This window comes from Xenopus tropicalis, chromosome 5 (genome assembly GCF_000004195.4).
Source record: "Xenopus tropicalis strain Nigerian chromosome 5, UCB_Xtro_10.0, whole genome shotgun sequence".
Lineage (NCBI taxonomy): Eukaryota > Metazoa > Chordata > Amphibia > Anura > Pipidae > Xenopus > Xenopus tropicalis.
In genome coordinates this window covers 146,665,818-146,681,383 of record NC_030681.2, presented here as the reverse complement: position 1 = coordinate 146,681,383, position 15,566 = coordinate 146,665,818, and the positions used below count along the sequence as shown (strand labels likewise).

Below are 15,566 nucleotides of genomic sequence, written 5' to 3'. Positions count from 1 at the left end.
GGGAGTGGTTTTACTGAGAGACTGGAATATGAATTGAAGAGAACCTGAATACAAAAATAAGTAATAAAAACTAACAATAAAATCAGTGACCCCCCCATTTTTCTGGAAAGAAGCAGAAGATGAAGGCAAATGATTCAAAAACCATATAAAATAAATAATGAAGACCAATTGAAAAGTTGTCTAGTATTGGCCATTCTATAACATACTAAAAGTCAGGGTCGGACTGGGCTGCCGGGACACTGAGTGGGTAACGCGGCCGGAGGAGGTACCCACTGGGGCTCGCACCTACCAGTCCAACCCTGCTAAAAGTTAACCATAGTTGAACAGTATAATGTCCATTTAATACAAATATAAGCAGTAATGGGTGTTGTACTTATCCCATTGTACGTAACTTGCTGGGTAACGTGTGGGTATCAGAGGGGGACACATTCTCCCACATAACAGGAAGTCTAGAGCGCCTGGCACTACAGTTTGCCTTTAGTGTAACAGTAATTGTTTTGCACTGGGTGATAGGGAAGGTTATATAAACACCCTATACATTTCTTTCTACCCTTTCTATGAAAGGGAAACCGTGTATTTAAACACACAGAGTTATCTGAGCTGGCCAGCTGGCACCACTTTCATCTGGAGGGTGGGAAAGGGATAGAATTCCTTCAATAATTGTAATGCCAAGCGCCATTTTGCTGATTCTATAAACACGGCCGCTGGATCCGCCAGTACAACTGTTCCCGTATTGGTTTAGCTCTTATTACAAGAAGTGTCCCTTCTTTCTTACTATTGTGTCTTCAGTAGAACCAGTTATAAAGAAGAAGAAATAAGAATACAAAACGTTTGAAGAGCTGGGATGTTCAATAAGTAGTGCTGGTTGGGTCAACCCCATCCTTCTGATTGGTCAGGTTCACGCTACCAGCACAGGTTAGGTAGAGTGGTTGGTTTAGACTACACTAAATGGTGTTTACAGCACCCTGGGGCACAATGAGAATGTGACCCTTTACCCCTAGCTGTCATGCACTCTCCATTTAAAATCTATCTTCTAAGGCCACACATTGCAGAAAGTTCAAGCTAATGGTTCCATCAGGGTAGGGTTATCAGTGATCCCCAACCAGTGGCTCGTGAGCAACATGTTGCTCCCAACCCATTGGATGTTGCTCCCAGTGGGCATAAAGCAGGTAATTATTTTTTAATTCTTGGCTTGGAGGCAAGTTTTGGTTGCATAAAAACCAGATGTACTGACAATTAGAGCCTCCTGTAGGCTGCCAGTTCATATAGGGGCTACCAAATAGCCAATACCAGCCCTTATTTGGTACCCCCAGGGACATGTTGTGTGCCTGTGTTGCTCCCCAAGTCTTTTTACATTTGAATGTGGCTCACAGGTACAAAAGGTTGGGGATCCCTGGGTTAGGTTGTTAACGTGCCGGTACCTAACCTTCCCAAGCCTAGGGCATGGAACAACTTAGTAGCTGTGCACAAACAGCACCACAGAATACAGGAGTAAAGGTCCCCATACACGGGCCAATTTTAGCTGCCGATATGGGTCCCTAGACGATTCAGCAGCTTATCGGCCCGTGTAGGGATAGGAATGATGGGCATGTCTGACCGATATCTGGCCTGAAATTGGACAGATATCAATCGGGCAGGTTAAAAGATTTAGTCGGATCGGGGTCTGCATTGGCTCGTTGATGCGGTCCCTGAACCGACTGCGCCCATTGCCACCGTTATAATTTGGCCAAACGATCGAATTAGCCTACATTTGCCCAATATAACCCACCAGTAGGTGGGGATATCGGGAGATATCGCTTGGTGACCTCGCCAAGCGAGAGGATCTTAACGTGTATGGCCACCTTAATAGTACTGGTACCATTGTTATGTACATAATGCTCTTCAGAAGGTATGCAGACAATGCAACAACCTGATTTAGAGGTTTATTTAATGAAATGTAAATTCTGGGTGCTCATATGGCACCTTGGAGAGGACCTTGGAAGTGATTGTCCCACAGGGCAGATGACAGGTGCATGGGAGTCGGGCAGATAAAACAGTGGACAACCCAGAGATAAGAGAAGGTTTTCATGATTAGTGGGTAAAGCTAGTTGCTTACCAGTAGATGCAGCCTGCTAATTGCTTGCTATGGGTAGCTAGACCTGTAGGAAACTATGCACCTGTTATTACATAACCCCCAAAGAGGTTAAGGGTCAGTAGGTGAAGGTCTGAGATCACCAGAGGATTGAGGGCATCATACAGCTGACAAGTGAGTAACCTACAGAATGGCTCAACGACTAAATACTTATATTTATTGGGAGAGGATATGGACCGAAATTGTTTGCAGGAGAAATTACTAAAGGTTTTACGGAAATGAATCCTTCCAATGCCTAGATCCCATCACTCTTTGGTACTGGTGTTCCTATTGGTGCAGACAACTCAACTTTCTGAGGGGATTTTTGGCTATTTCCTGACAAGCCCATCATGCCCCTTTATACCAAACCATGCACAGCAACATCCCATCCCCATATATATATATATATATATACCCTGGGCACCGGAAAATACAGGGTAGTTGACATCTTAGTTGATGTTTGGTGGTTAAACAATTGTAAGTTAAACATCTTGTCATTGTCGGAGAGTCAGACCTGTTTGGCAACCTCCCTCCCCAGCTGGTGCTATTTACAGCTGTGTTCCAGATAACATTTTTAGTAAAGACAAAAACTAAATGACTGTTAAGAGCTATGGCCCTGGGGCAAGTAACTACAATTAAACAACTATTTCCCATAGGCTGAAATGAATAGAAACCCAATGATTCTGCTTCTGGCCCATCATTTCCCAGCAGTACCGCGTCTGTGCCGGCCTACAACCCTACTTAATATCGTAAGTCTCATAAGCAACAAAAGCCATGACTTTGAGTTGCCCGTGTTTTGTATTCGGCTAAGAAGGGTTTTACCTTTAATACCCTGTCAATATGGTTAAAGGTCACTAAGCTGCTCTTTTCAGTGTTGACTGCTTTCTCAAAATATTTTCCGAATACGGAAACAAAAAGAAATGTTTGAGATGTCAGTGAATCAGAGAAACTTAGACAGCAGGGCTTAGCCTTGTATTGTATCCTATATATATATATGTTAAAGAATGGTGTAAGATGCAGTCACAATATAATACACATGACACAAAGTCATATTTGTATAAACTCCTGTAACAAATAGAACACAACCCCCCTGCCCTTGACTATAAATATATGGGAAGTCGCCCCTGAGTTCCAGTTTTATATGTCATGGAACTCTAAGGCCATTTTGTTTTGGACTGGGCAGAGCATTATTACTTGAACTACTAAATATTTATTTTTTGGGGGGCGAAATCCCATACCCTGGATCCAGGCGGGCCTGAGGACAACAGCATTGAGGGAATAGGTTTTGACCCAAACAGCCTGGGTTTTGGGAAGGGCTTTCCAGGTCAAAACTGCCTGCCCAGGACTCTCTACAGCAGTGATCCCTAAACAACACGTTGCTCCCCAACCCCTTGGGTGTTGCTCTCAGTGCCCCCAAACCAGGGAGTTATTTTTGAATTCCTGACTTGGGGGCAAGTTTTGGTTGAATAAAAACAAGATTTCCTACCAAATAAAGCCCCTGTAAGCTGATAGTGTGCATAGAGGCTGCCTAATAGCCAATCACAGCCCTTATTTGGCTTCTCCATGAACTTTTATAGTGCTTGTGTTGTTCCCTGAGCCTTTTTATAATTGGCTGCGGCTCACAAGTAAGAAAGGTTGGGGACCCCTGCTCTACATCATAGCCCTGCCCCCTGATGTCCCTCCCCCGCCCAGTGACATCACACACCCCACCCACTGACATCACATCCCTGCCCTGCCCGGATCTATGGCCACGGAAAGGTGGCAACCCTACAAGGGAAGTCCTAACATTCCCACACTGTAAGGAACTGTTCGTTCAGAAAATCTTTCAAATGTTCTCTGTTAATCCTTATCAAGGAATGGCACCATATAGCCTTTATCTATGCATACCTCTTCTACTCTCTTTGTCTTCTTCCATTGGCCCCAACATTTCATGGCACAATGTGGCCCCCAAGCACTGAGCACTGACACACCAAGCACACTAGATATATTGATTATTGGCCCCTCACACACACTATACACAGTAAAAAAAACAGGGTGTACCCCGGGGTAGCAGTATAAATGCAGTGCCCAATGTGTCCCAGAACACATTGCGGTATTATCGGGCAACCGTTGTTGGGGGTGGGCTCGACAGCTTTATGCTCTTATTCCTGCTGGTGCAGGGCCCCCATGGGTGCAGGTCCCTATTGGGCCAAATAGATCCAATTGGCCTAAGGCTGGCACTGCACTGGAATATGGGGGCAAATGCTGTATCATACATATTTTGATACCAAATTCAGGCATCTCCACTACTTCTTATTGGGAACAAAAACGTAAGGCTAAAAGCATCATGAGAACAGCTAGAAGCTCCCTTTAGGCTAACTGGAGATAGAATGATCCCTATGGTGGATTGGATTAGGGATTGGATACTTGACTGGGGATACCAAGGAGGACTAAATGGTTCCTTTTGGGCTCTGCATTAATGGGATTAATGGGTAGAACCTAGGAAAGGACTATCCTTATGGCCTCAGGATACACTTTATTGTATACTGTATCGTGTTTGTGTGTGTGCTGGTAGATAAGGATCTGTGCACAGTTTCTGATAAAGATTTATGAACCTATAAATTTGTATATTGTTTGCATAATGTTATGGTTACAATTTTTTTCTTAACTGTTTCTTCTGTTTATTTACAATAAACAATCACACTATAAAGGTCAAGGCTGATTCCACCGAAGTCATTAATGTTTATATGATTATATATTAACAAATTTGTGATAGTTTGGTTCCATCCCCTACACATTGCCATTGGCCTATTGTCAGCTCTTTAGCCAATAAGTGGTACTGAATGCACGATGTAAGCGTTTCTGTATAAATAACAGTTAGTATCAAATATCTAGAACAGGCAAGTTGGCCATTCATTGTTGTGCAAAATAATAGACTGAGGGATTGTGGTTCAGGTTATACCTTTACTAGCTTACATTCTGGGCATGATGGGGCCTTGTACTTGATAGTAACTATATATTGGTGAGAAAACATTCTACTGGGTTTGCTAAGTGTTAAAATGTTATGAAAAGATCCCTTATGAGGAAACCCCACATGCCAAGCATTATGGATAATAAATCCTATACCCATGACATGATTTTAGCTGTCCTTATAGGCGGGATGAGTGCTCCTTATATAAAACACTCATAAGGCTAAAAGCACCTGGGTTATTGACCACTGCTGCCCTCTAGGAGTCAACAACGGCAGTCAAAACCCCGGTCCAATTGTCTCCACTCTTGATACTACAGAATGTAAGTGCCCTTTGAACATATTCAGGGTTGGTGGTAAATGGACCTCAGCTTTGGTCAGAGATTTTAGGACAGAAAAGCACTCATCCCCGAACCGCCCAAAATTCAACAGATATTTCTATTAACATTTGAAATAGTTCTATTCTTCTGTAGTGTTGATTCATTGCCATTCTGATTAATTATTTTCTTTGTTTCATTTGCTTTTCTTATTTCCTTTCATGTACTCCATCAAATGTACTTGTTCTAACATTACGGGACTTGGACTTCCTTAAGAAAATGTTTTGACTGGCCGAGAATCTCCGAGGGAGCCACAATGAAGTACCAGCCCTGATTGATCCAAGAATTACAAGTGCAAATAGAAGGATAACTCTCCAAGTCTGTATTGGGCAGCGATCTGACCAGGGACAACATACTGGGGAATACTAGGATATCAGATATCAAACAAGAGCTCATATAACACATGGATATGAAAGTCAGGGTAATGCTATGTGATTTTCAATATCTGTATTTCTTTGTAGGGGATACATTACTGGTTCTAATGCACAAGTTAATGGATGTTTTATGTAATTATGGAATTTAGTTGTAATGAGAAGAGCATGTGTTGTTTTGCCCCTATATATTGACATATATGTCGAAGGGTATATTGGGAGTCTGCCCAGATTGTTCCCGCTATACCAGTGGGCCAGTCTGACCCTGGCATGACCAGTATGTGGATGAAAATCTCACTGGACGAAGGCAACATCGGAGCATTGATTTAATCCTCTGCTGATGGGTCTCCATAGATCTGGGGGCAAGCGGTTGGATCAGCCCGATATGGTCTGCTGTATGGGTGGCCAAATCGGTAAATATCCAGTCCCTTGGCTACGCAGGCACCCACAAAGTTGATCCTCTTAAAATCAATAGTGTTACAGTAAGTGGGCCAAATGCACAGATAAAGGGGACAGATCATGACCGAACCACTGATCCAGGGAAGGTGTCTGAGCCAATTCATTTAATTAATATTTCATTACATATATAACATACATAGCACAGCCTAAAGGGACAATATACTGGGAAATACTAGGATATCAGATATCAAACAAGAGCTCATATAACACATGGATATGAAAGTCAGGGAAATGCTAGGTGATTTTTAATATCTGTATTTCTTTGTAGGGGGGGATACATTATTGGTTCTAATGCACAAGTTAATGAATAGAGGGGGTCTTAGTATATGCAGCTTTAAGTAGAATAAGATGTTAGATGTTAAATAGAAACTGTATGTTTTATGTAATTATTGTATTTAGTTGTAATGAGATGAGCATGTGTTGTTTTGCCCCTTTATATTGATATATATGTATAAGGGTATATTGGAGACCGCCAGTATTGTTCCCGCTATACAAGTGGGCAAGTCTGACCCTGGCATAACCAATATGTGGATGAAAATATCATTGCCGAAAGCAACATCGGAGCATTGATTGAATCTTCTGCTGATGGGCCTCCATAGATCTGGGGGCAAGTGGTTGGATCAGCCCGATATGGTCTGCTGCATGGGTGGCCAATCCAGTCCCTTGGCTATGCAGGCACCCACAAACTTGATCCTCTTAAAATCAATAGTGTTATGTGGGCCAAATGCACCGATAAAGGGGACAGAGCATGACCGAACCACTGATCCAGGGAAGGTGTCTGAGCCTAATTCATTTAATTAATATTTCATTACATATATAACATACATAGCACAGCCTAAAACCCACAACATGGAGCTACCTACAATATTTAAGCTCTAATTAATATAAAATCATCCCTCACCCACCTAAAAAGAAGTTCTGTTTCCATTATAAATTCAGTTACTGTTTCAAAGGAATTTCAACTTTGGGCCAAACAAAATCATTTCTTTGTGGCGCTCCGAACATAGTGAATTTTGTACACAATGGAAAACAAAAGCGGGTACTAAAAATAGAGCAATTCTTATACAAGGAACCTAAAACAATGAGTTGCAGACAATCTTCGTGCAACACTCAATGTCTCCTGGAGAAACTATTGAAAGCCCAGCGGTGGGGAAGAATAGAGCTCAGCCCCACTGTACTGAGTCTGCTATATGAGATAATGAGCCGGTGACGTAGGTAAAGCACCAACGCTCGGCTCTTTCCTCCATCCCCAGTGAGGCACCTATTCTGTAGGTAAGTAAGTATAGAACCTTGGGGGAGACTCGCTGAGATCATTTTGCCCTTCATTTCAAGTCTCTGAGCCAGGGATGGCACTATACAAAGCTATGCATGGATTTCTAGTGGCCCAATGGCCAACTAATCCAAACCTGTTAGCTATATGCCATGCAAAAACCCTATATGGGCTGAATTACTATCACCAGACCCCACCAGGCACTCAAATGGGCATATACAAAACCAAAACTGGCACAAAATGACCAGTCATGAACAAACCCTCAACATGGGGTGCATAAAGCAAAAGCAGCAACTCCTATGGGCATATAGGCACTCAAGGATCTCCATAGGGGTCACAAAGTTTAAAAAAGACTTTATTCAAAGTTACATTAAAACATGAAGCATCTCCATAAACCCTACGCGTTTCATGCCCTAAAGGCACTTAGTCATGTGTGAGCCACAGGAAGTAGATATTTATAGAAAATACAACCAATTAGAAAAAAATAGAAAAAAATACATAGGACAGATGCTTAAAGAGACAGTGTCTATCCCTATTATATAGTATACAATATATACAGAAAATAAAAATAAAGGCAAACCAAACTTCAAGAAGAGGGGGGTACAAACAATTGGTAAATATATACATCAATGCTGCGGAATATGTTGGCGCTTTATAAATAAATGTCAATAATAATAATAATAATATACATAAATTTATATAAGGACATATATAAAATAATGTATGCAATGAAAATAAGCAATAGAGACAGTATACTGTATACATGGTTTCCCCCCAGAATTCCAGAAAAATATCATTCTAATAATAACAAGATACCTATCGGTATTCTGGTATTTAGAGTAGAAATCCAGAATACATTACGTTTCTGACCAATTTAAGCAGTTTGCCACCTCTAAGGTTTAAACTAGGGATGCACCGAATCCCGGATTCGGTTTGGGACTCGGATGAATTCCCGGTTTTTTTTAAGGATTCGGTTTCGGCCAGATCTGCGGTCCCGGCCAGATCTGCGGTCCCGGCCAAACCGAATCCAAATCCTAATTAGCATACATTAGCATATGCTAATTAGAATTCCAAAAGGGTTAAATGGGCAGTGAAAATTTTTTTTTTGCTGCGCGTGTGGCGATTTTTAATCCCTTCCAATCCTAATCGGCATATGCCAATAAGGATTCGGATTCGCCCGAATCCTGCTACGTGGGTTTGGGGGTTCAGCCGAACCTAAAAAAGTGGGTTTGGTGCATCCCTAGTTTAAACTCACTTTCTCTATTCCCTGGACACTGAAATGTTTCAAATCCCCTAATAAACATGAAGAGAAATGTCTGGAAACATTAGTCTCTCTATGTGTGTTGATATCAGATAAGTGTTCAGGAATCCTCTAACATTATGTAACGTTTGGCCAACGTATTGGTTTTACACCTAAGGCAAGTGATGAGATAAATGGCATGCCTAGTATTACAGTTACTGTATTGTTTAATGCAATACACTTTTTCAGTGGCAACAATGTGCAACAAACTTATGGCCCATAGATAAACCCGTATAGGGACACGTGGCACATCCCTTGTCTCCGCACCTAAAAGATCCCTTATTTTCTAACCAAATAGGTGTGGTTTTGCATTGGCTCAAACCCATACTAGGAAATAGTGACTTGCCTAAAGTACATCCTGACTCAAAAGTACCCAAATGGGCACACCCCAAGCACCCCTAATTGCCCCTGTGCCCCAGTTTGCCAATTGCATCAACTATTGTGCATAAGGCACAGCACCCTCGGACACAAGCCCACCACTAAACACTTGCCATAGAACAAGCACAGGGCTGCCTTTGTGTAGCACCCTGCAAATGTTGTGCCAGCAGATGGAAGGGAGCGTACGGGCACCCCTATGGCACACCCACATACTGCCCTTTATACTGCAAACTGCACACAATTTACTAAGCAAATCTTTGTGCATCTTGTATCTCTCTCAGCAGTAGAGATGTAGCGAACTGTTCGCCGGCGAACTAATTCGCGCGAACATCGGGTGTTCGCGTTCGCGAAAATTCGCGGACTTTTGCCGATGTTCGCCACTTTGGGTTCGCCGCGTTTTTTTTTGGCGCCGCGTTTTTTCGCCTTGGTTTTCCCGCCACGTTTTTCCGCCGCGTTTTATCGCCTATGCATATACATAGGAATCGCTTGCGGTTTTTTTTTTGGCGTTATTTTTTTGCGTTATTTTTTGCGCTATTTTTTGGCGTTTTTTTTTTGCGCTTTTTTTTGGCGTTTTTTTTACAAGTATTTTTCTGAGAAGTTTCTGCCCTTGATCCCCCTCCTGCATGCCACTGTCAAGGTCATGGCACCCTTTAAACAACTTTAAAATCATTTTTCTGGCCAGAAATGGCTTTTCTAGGTTTTAAAGTTCGCCTTCCCATTGAAGTCTATGGGGTTCGCAAAGTTCGCGAATATTCGCGAGTTTTGGCGAAAGTCCGCGAACGGGTTCGCGAACATTTTTGCGCGGGTTCGCTACATCCCTACTCAGCAGAAGGACATTTCACTTTTGCTCTCCATGATGTAGGAAGGTTAGATTTGTAATATGTTAAAGACCGTTTAGGCCTCCCTATGCAGTTATACAGGGAACTCTGAGCATCACTCATGTATTATAAGGGATAATGTACCCCCTACTGTAAATGATAAGGATATTAGCAGTCACTGAGGGGTTCTGTGCCCATATAAAGGCACAAGGCTGCAGGCTGAGTTATACAGGGAACTCTGAGTATCACTCATGTATTATAAGGGATAATGTACCCCCTACTATAAATGATAAGGATATTAGCAGTCACTGAGGGGTTCTGTGACCATATAAAGGCACAAGGCTGCAGGCTGAGTTATACAGGGAACTCTGAGCATCACTCATGTATTATAAGGGATAATGTACCCCCTACTGTAAATGATAAGGATATTAGCAGTCACTGAGGGGTTCTGTGCCCATATAAAGGCACAAGGCTGCAGGCTGAGTTATAAAGGGAACTCTGAGTATCACTCATGTATTATAAGGGATAATGTACCCCCTACTGTAAATGATAAGGATATTAGCAGTCACTGAGGGGTTCTGTGCCCATATAAAGGCACAAGGCTGCAGGCTGAGTTATACAGGGAACTCTGAGTATCACTCATGTATTATAAGGGATAATGTACCCCCTACTGTAAATGATAAGGATATTAGCAGTCACTGAGGGGTTCTGTGCCCATATAAAGGCACAAGGCTGCAGGCTGAGTTATACAGGGAACTCTGAGTATCACTCATGTATTATAAGGGATACTGTACCCCCTACTGTAAATGATAAGGATATTAGCAGTCACTGAGGGGTTCTGTGCCCATATAAAGGCACAAGGCTGCAGGCTGAGTTATACAGGGAACTCTGAGTATCACTCATGTATTATAAGGGATAATGTACCCCCTACTGTAAATGATAAGGATATTAGCAGTCACTGAGGGGTTCTGTGCCCATATAAAGGCACAAGGCTGCAGGCTGAGTTATACAGGGAACTCTGAGTATCACTCATGTATTATAAGGGATAATGTACCCCCTACTGTAAATGATAAGGATATTAGCAGTCACTGAGGAGTTCTGTGCCCATATAAAGGCACAAGGCTGCAGGCTGAGTTATACAGGGAACTCTGAGTATCACTCATGTATTATAAGGGATAATGTACCCCCTACTGTAAATGATAAGGATATTAGCAGTCACTGAGGGGTTCTGTGCCCATATAAAGGCACAAGGCTGCAGGCTGAGTTATACAGGGAACTCTGAGTATCACTCATGTATTATAGGGGCTAATGTAGGTACAAGGCTGCAGACTGAATCTTATACTGGTATAGGATCCCTTATCCGGAAACCCGTTATTCAGAAAGTTCCGAATTATGGAAAGGCCATCTCCCATAGACTATTGGTCCCATAGACCCATTATAAGCAAATAATTCTAATTTTTAAAACTGATTTCCTTTTTCTCTGTAATAATAAAACAGAATCTTCTACTTGATTCCAACTAAGATATAATTACCCCTTATTGGGGGCAGAACAGCCCTATTGGGTTTATTTAATGGTTAAATGATTCCCTTTTCTCTGTAATAATAAAACAGTACCTGTACTTGATCCCAACTAAGATATAATTACCCCTTATTGGGGACAGAACAGCCCTATTGGGTTTATTTAATGGTTAAATGATTCCCTTTTCTCTGTAATAATAAAACAGTACCTGTACTTGATCCCAACTAAGATATAATTAATTCTTATTGGAGGCTAAACAATCCTATTGGGTTTAAATTATTTTTTAGTAGACTTAAGGTATGGAGATCCAAATTATGGAAAGATCCCTTATCCGGAAAGCCCCAGGTATAGAGATAGCCTATGCAAGTTCAATTCTTATACTTAGAAATGCCCACAATACTCTGATTGCTTTAGTATAATTGGACTTACAGTACAGTAACATAAATGCACATAACATTGTGTTTTCACATCCCTTTCCTGAAAGCAAAGCCACGTACTGCGCTACAGCCACAATAACAGCATTACAGTATATTGCATCTCACTCTCCATCATGGAACTGTTTCCAGTAGGAGAGTTGCCTGTTCTGATCCCAGGGAAAGCTCCCTGCTGGGACACATTTATATCATAGTGAGCGCACAACAACACACAGTTCCTGTCCCTCAGACGGTAACATTGTGTAGTGACAGACGGCTACCAGACGCACACATAGCAACAGAACCAACTGCCCCAAAGTACGTGCCAGACAGGCAGAACCCAGACAGAACAAAGAAATTCATACTGTCATTTTTATGATAAACTTGACCACTGGGGGGCCCTGTTTCATTAGAGCCAATGGAGGTTACCTCATCAGAGCAGTCACCAATTATGTGAATAAACATCAGAACAGAGGTGGGCCCATAGTTATAAAGAGTGATCGGCAGCAGAGAGGGTCGGGGGGGTTTATAGGCCATTACACATTTACCAGCAAGTACATTGCCGTTAAATTTGTAAAACCGGTGCTGCCCTAGCTGGTGATATACCGGCCAGGCAAGTCAAAAACTGGCCAAGTGGCAATCCTAATTGCCACCCTAGGGCATAATCCTCCATTGGATTAACATAGTTTTAACCTTTAAGGTCTGTTTAAATACAAGAGTATGTCATAGGGTTCCCTGGCCAAGTGACTGAATAGGGGTCACTGGTTCAGCCCAAACTTGGCACAGAGGTACAATTGGCTTTATGCATAGGAAACCCGCAGGAAACTAGTTTTCCATCCAACCCATGGGATCTAGGTTATCTAACCAGAAAATAAACTTACTCAGCAGAAATCTAATAAACATTCAGTAAACTGCAGTCTCTCCTATTGATAATAATATATTTATTTACCAGGTACAAGGCCGCACAGTCCCACACAAGCCCAGCCTGGGAACATAAGGAAACCCTGTACATCCTGATCATTTTGTACCTCTTTAAATAAATGTTATAAGATAATAGGTACAATATTATGTGTTGTTAAACTGATTTCTGTTATCTATAAAGCCACGTAGCTATTCTGATAACAAAACCACCACATCAGTCAAATGAAACCTCTTGTTCACAAACCTTAAAAGGGAACTCCAGCTTCTGAATCAAAATATGTTAAAGTACCTCACTCAGCCCAGAAACCTCTAATATATCTGTAATCACTGTAATCTGAATAAATACCGTATTTATATGCTGAAATCCAGCTGCAAAACAGTTCTTCTCTTTCTGCATCATTTGAAAACCTGGCAGGGGAGGAGGGACTAAAACACTGATGTTATAGATCATAACAACTTCTCCACAGCTTACAGACAGCATGCAGAAACTACATAACCCACAATGCATTGCACTGGGATGTTCCTTTCCTAATTGACATCACGTGTGCAGGGGATTGTGGGATTGGGAGGAGGCAGGCTGAGGACAGGTGCAGTTCTGCACCTGATATGGGAAGAAGGCTGACTTTTAGGCACTGCTGATGGGGAGGAGACAAGGGGTTAAGTTAACTTTTAATATGTCATAGAATATCCTATTCCTAGCAACTTTGCAATTGGTCTTCATTTTTTTTTTTTAGTTTTTGAAATGTTTGCCTTCCTCTTCTGACTATTTGCAGCTTTCAAATTGGGGGTCACTGACCCCAGCAACCAAAAATACAATTGCTCTGTGAGGCTACAGTTTTACTGTTATTGTTACTATATATGCCGTATCTTTCTATTCGGTCTCCCTCTTATTCATATTCCACTATCTCATTCAAACCACTGCCTGGTTGCTAAGGTAACCAAAACCCTAGCAACCAGATAGCTGCTGAAATTGCATATTGGGACCGGCTGAAGTGAAAGCCAAATAGCTGAAAAACCACAAAAAATAAACAAATACCAACCAACTGCAAATTGTCTCAGAATATCAATGTCTATGTCAGACTAACACTTAATATCAAGGTAAACAACCCCTTTTAAAACACAATAGGAAGATTTAGTTCTTTTCTAATGCCCCAAAAAGGGAAAATTGCTCTTTCCTGAACATAAACCTCCTAGTTCCTACTCCCTACAATCAGGAATCACAGGGCCCCATCCTACTAGGCAAGCAGAGCCCTCCCACCATAAGGGCCCCATTTAATCAGTCCATTGGTCACTGAGGCCACGGCATGGGGGAGATAAAAAGAATGAGGATCCAATATGAAAAAAAATTCCCCACGAATGAACACTTGCACCCGATAGACCCAGGTCAGACCCAATTCTGCCAAAACCCCACCCACAATCTGCCCAAACTCCACCCACAATCTACCCAAACTCCACCCACAATCTGCCCAAACTCCACCCACAATCCACTCAAACTCCACCCACTCTCCCACAAACCCTGTCCCCTCACACTTTTACATCTAATAGGGCCCCCTCTGGCAATGGGACCCTCACTGCAGTACCTACGCCCCTCTGATGGCCCTTCCTACCCTAATTCCGTGCAATTCTTCTAGCCTTGTATCTCTGGTTTGTTATAGCAATTTGATGCCAATTAGACTGCCATGTTACACACTGCAGGTACATCAAACAATTTGCTGTCATAAAGAAGTTTCCCATCAGTGCTCATAAAGGTACAGTAATAACCGACCTTCCCTACCATCAATGAGATCCAGTGCATAGATTGGTACAGTAAAGGGGTCACAAATGCACCAGCAAGTGCCGTTGCTCCATAATTACCCTGTTATTATGGGTAAAGTTACTGCATTACCAGGAAAAATAACAGCTATTTGCATCCAAAATTGCACTTTGCACTTGTAAATGACCCTTTAAAGCCCCAACCGGTCAAACCGCGGTCTTCTCTTGCGTCTGATAGTAAGTATTATGGGATAGATGTGGGATTAGCCGAGCAAAGCTGAATTTCAGGTCGGACAAGTGAGATTGCGTGGAATTGCATAGCCCTGCCTCTCATGTCACTTCAGCGGGTTCCAATCCCACAATAATGCCATTAAGCTTCAGTCCAAACAAGCCCTTACTGTACTCAAAACACAGAGAGCAGACTTATTAATAATCAGACACTTATTAGCAAATATTTTTAATGAATTTGCAAATTTACCAAAGTCTTTTAGCTTTTATTAAATGCACCAATATCATTAACACAGATCTGCCCCTACATGTGTCTGTTGCACCCACTGCAAATAAATAGGTGCTACAATATTGTAATACAATCTCATAAGCCAAATATCAAATATGATCCCATATGTGATCAATCAGAACATGCCATAGGGTACTAGATAGTTCCTACCTCACGGATGGTGCGGTACTGTGTCCCACTGCTAATCCCGGGAAGGAGTTCTGCTCCTGAAATAATCCAGCAAGGTTTTCCCAGTCTCAGGGACCCGCCGTGGGGCCACACCTCCTGCCGTATATATTGTTTCCCCTGCTGACAGTTCTGACAGAACTGAAGTTTTTTTTAACAAGCGTTGAAGGGAAATGTTTCCCTTAGTAGAGCACTTCCACGGGATCGTTATCTGCCTCAATAGCAATTGCACTGTTTAAATCTGGGCAA

At 42.1% G+C, this 15,566-nt stretch overlaps 1 protein-coding gene across 2 annotated transcripts in view; it reads right to left on the bottom strand.

Annotated features, from left to right (window-relative positions):
• adgrf1 (adhesion G protein-coupled receptor F1) overlaps nt 1–15,566 on the bottom strand; it is a 182,356-nt gene that overhangs the window by 96,718 nt on the left and 70,072 nt on the right. Inside the window, exon 1 of one of the 2 annotated variants that reach the window (XM_031901487.1) lies at nt 15,303–15,326. The gene's annotated coding sequence lies outside the window, so the exon portion shown is untranslated. 2 annotated transcript variants of the gene reach the window in all.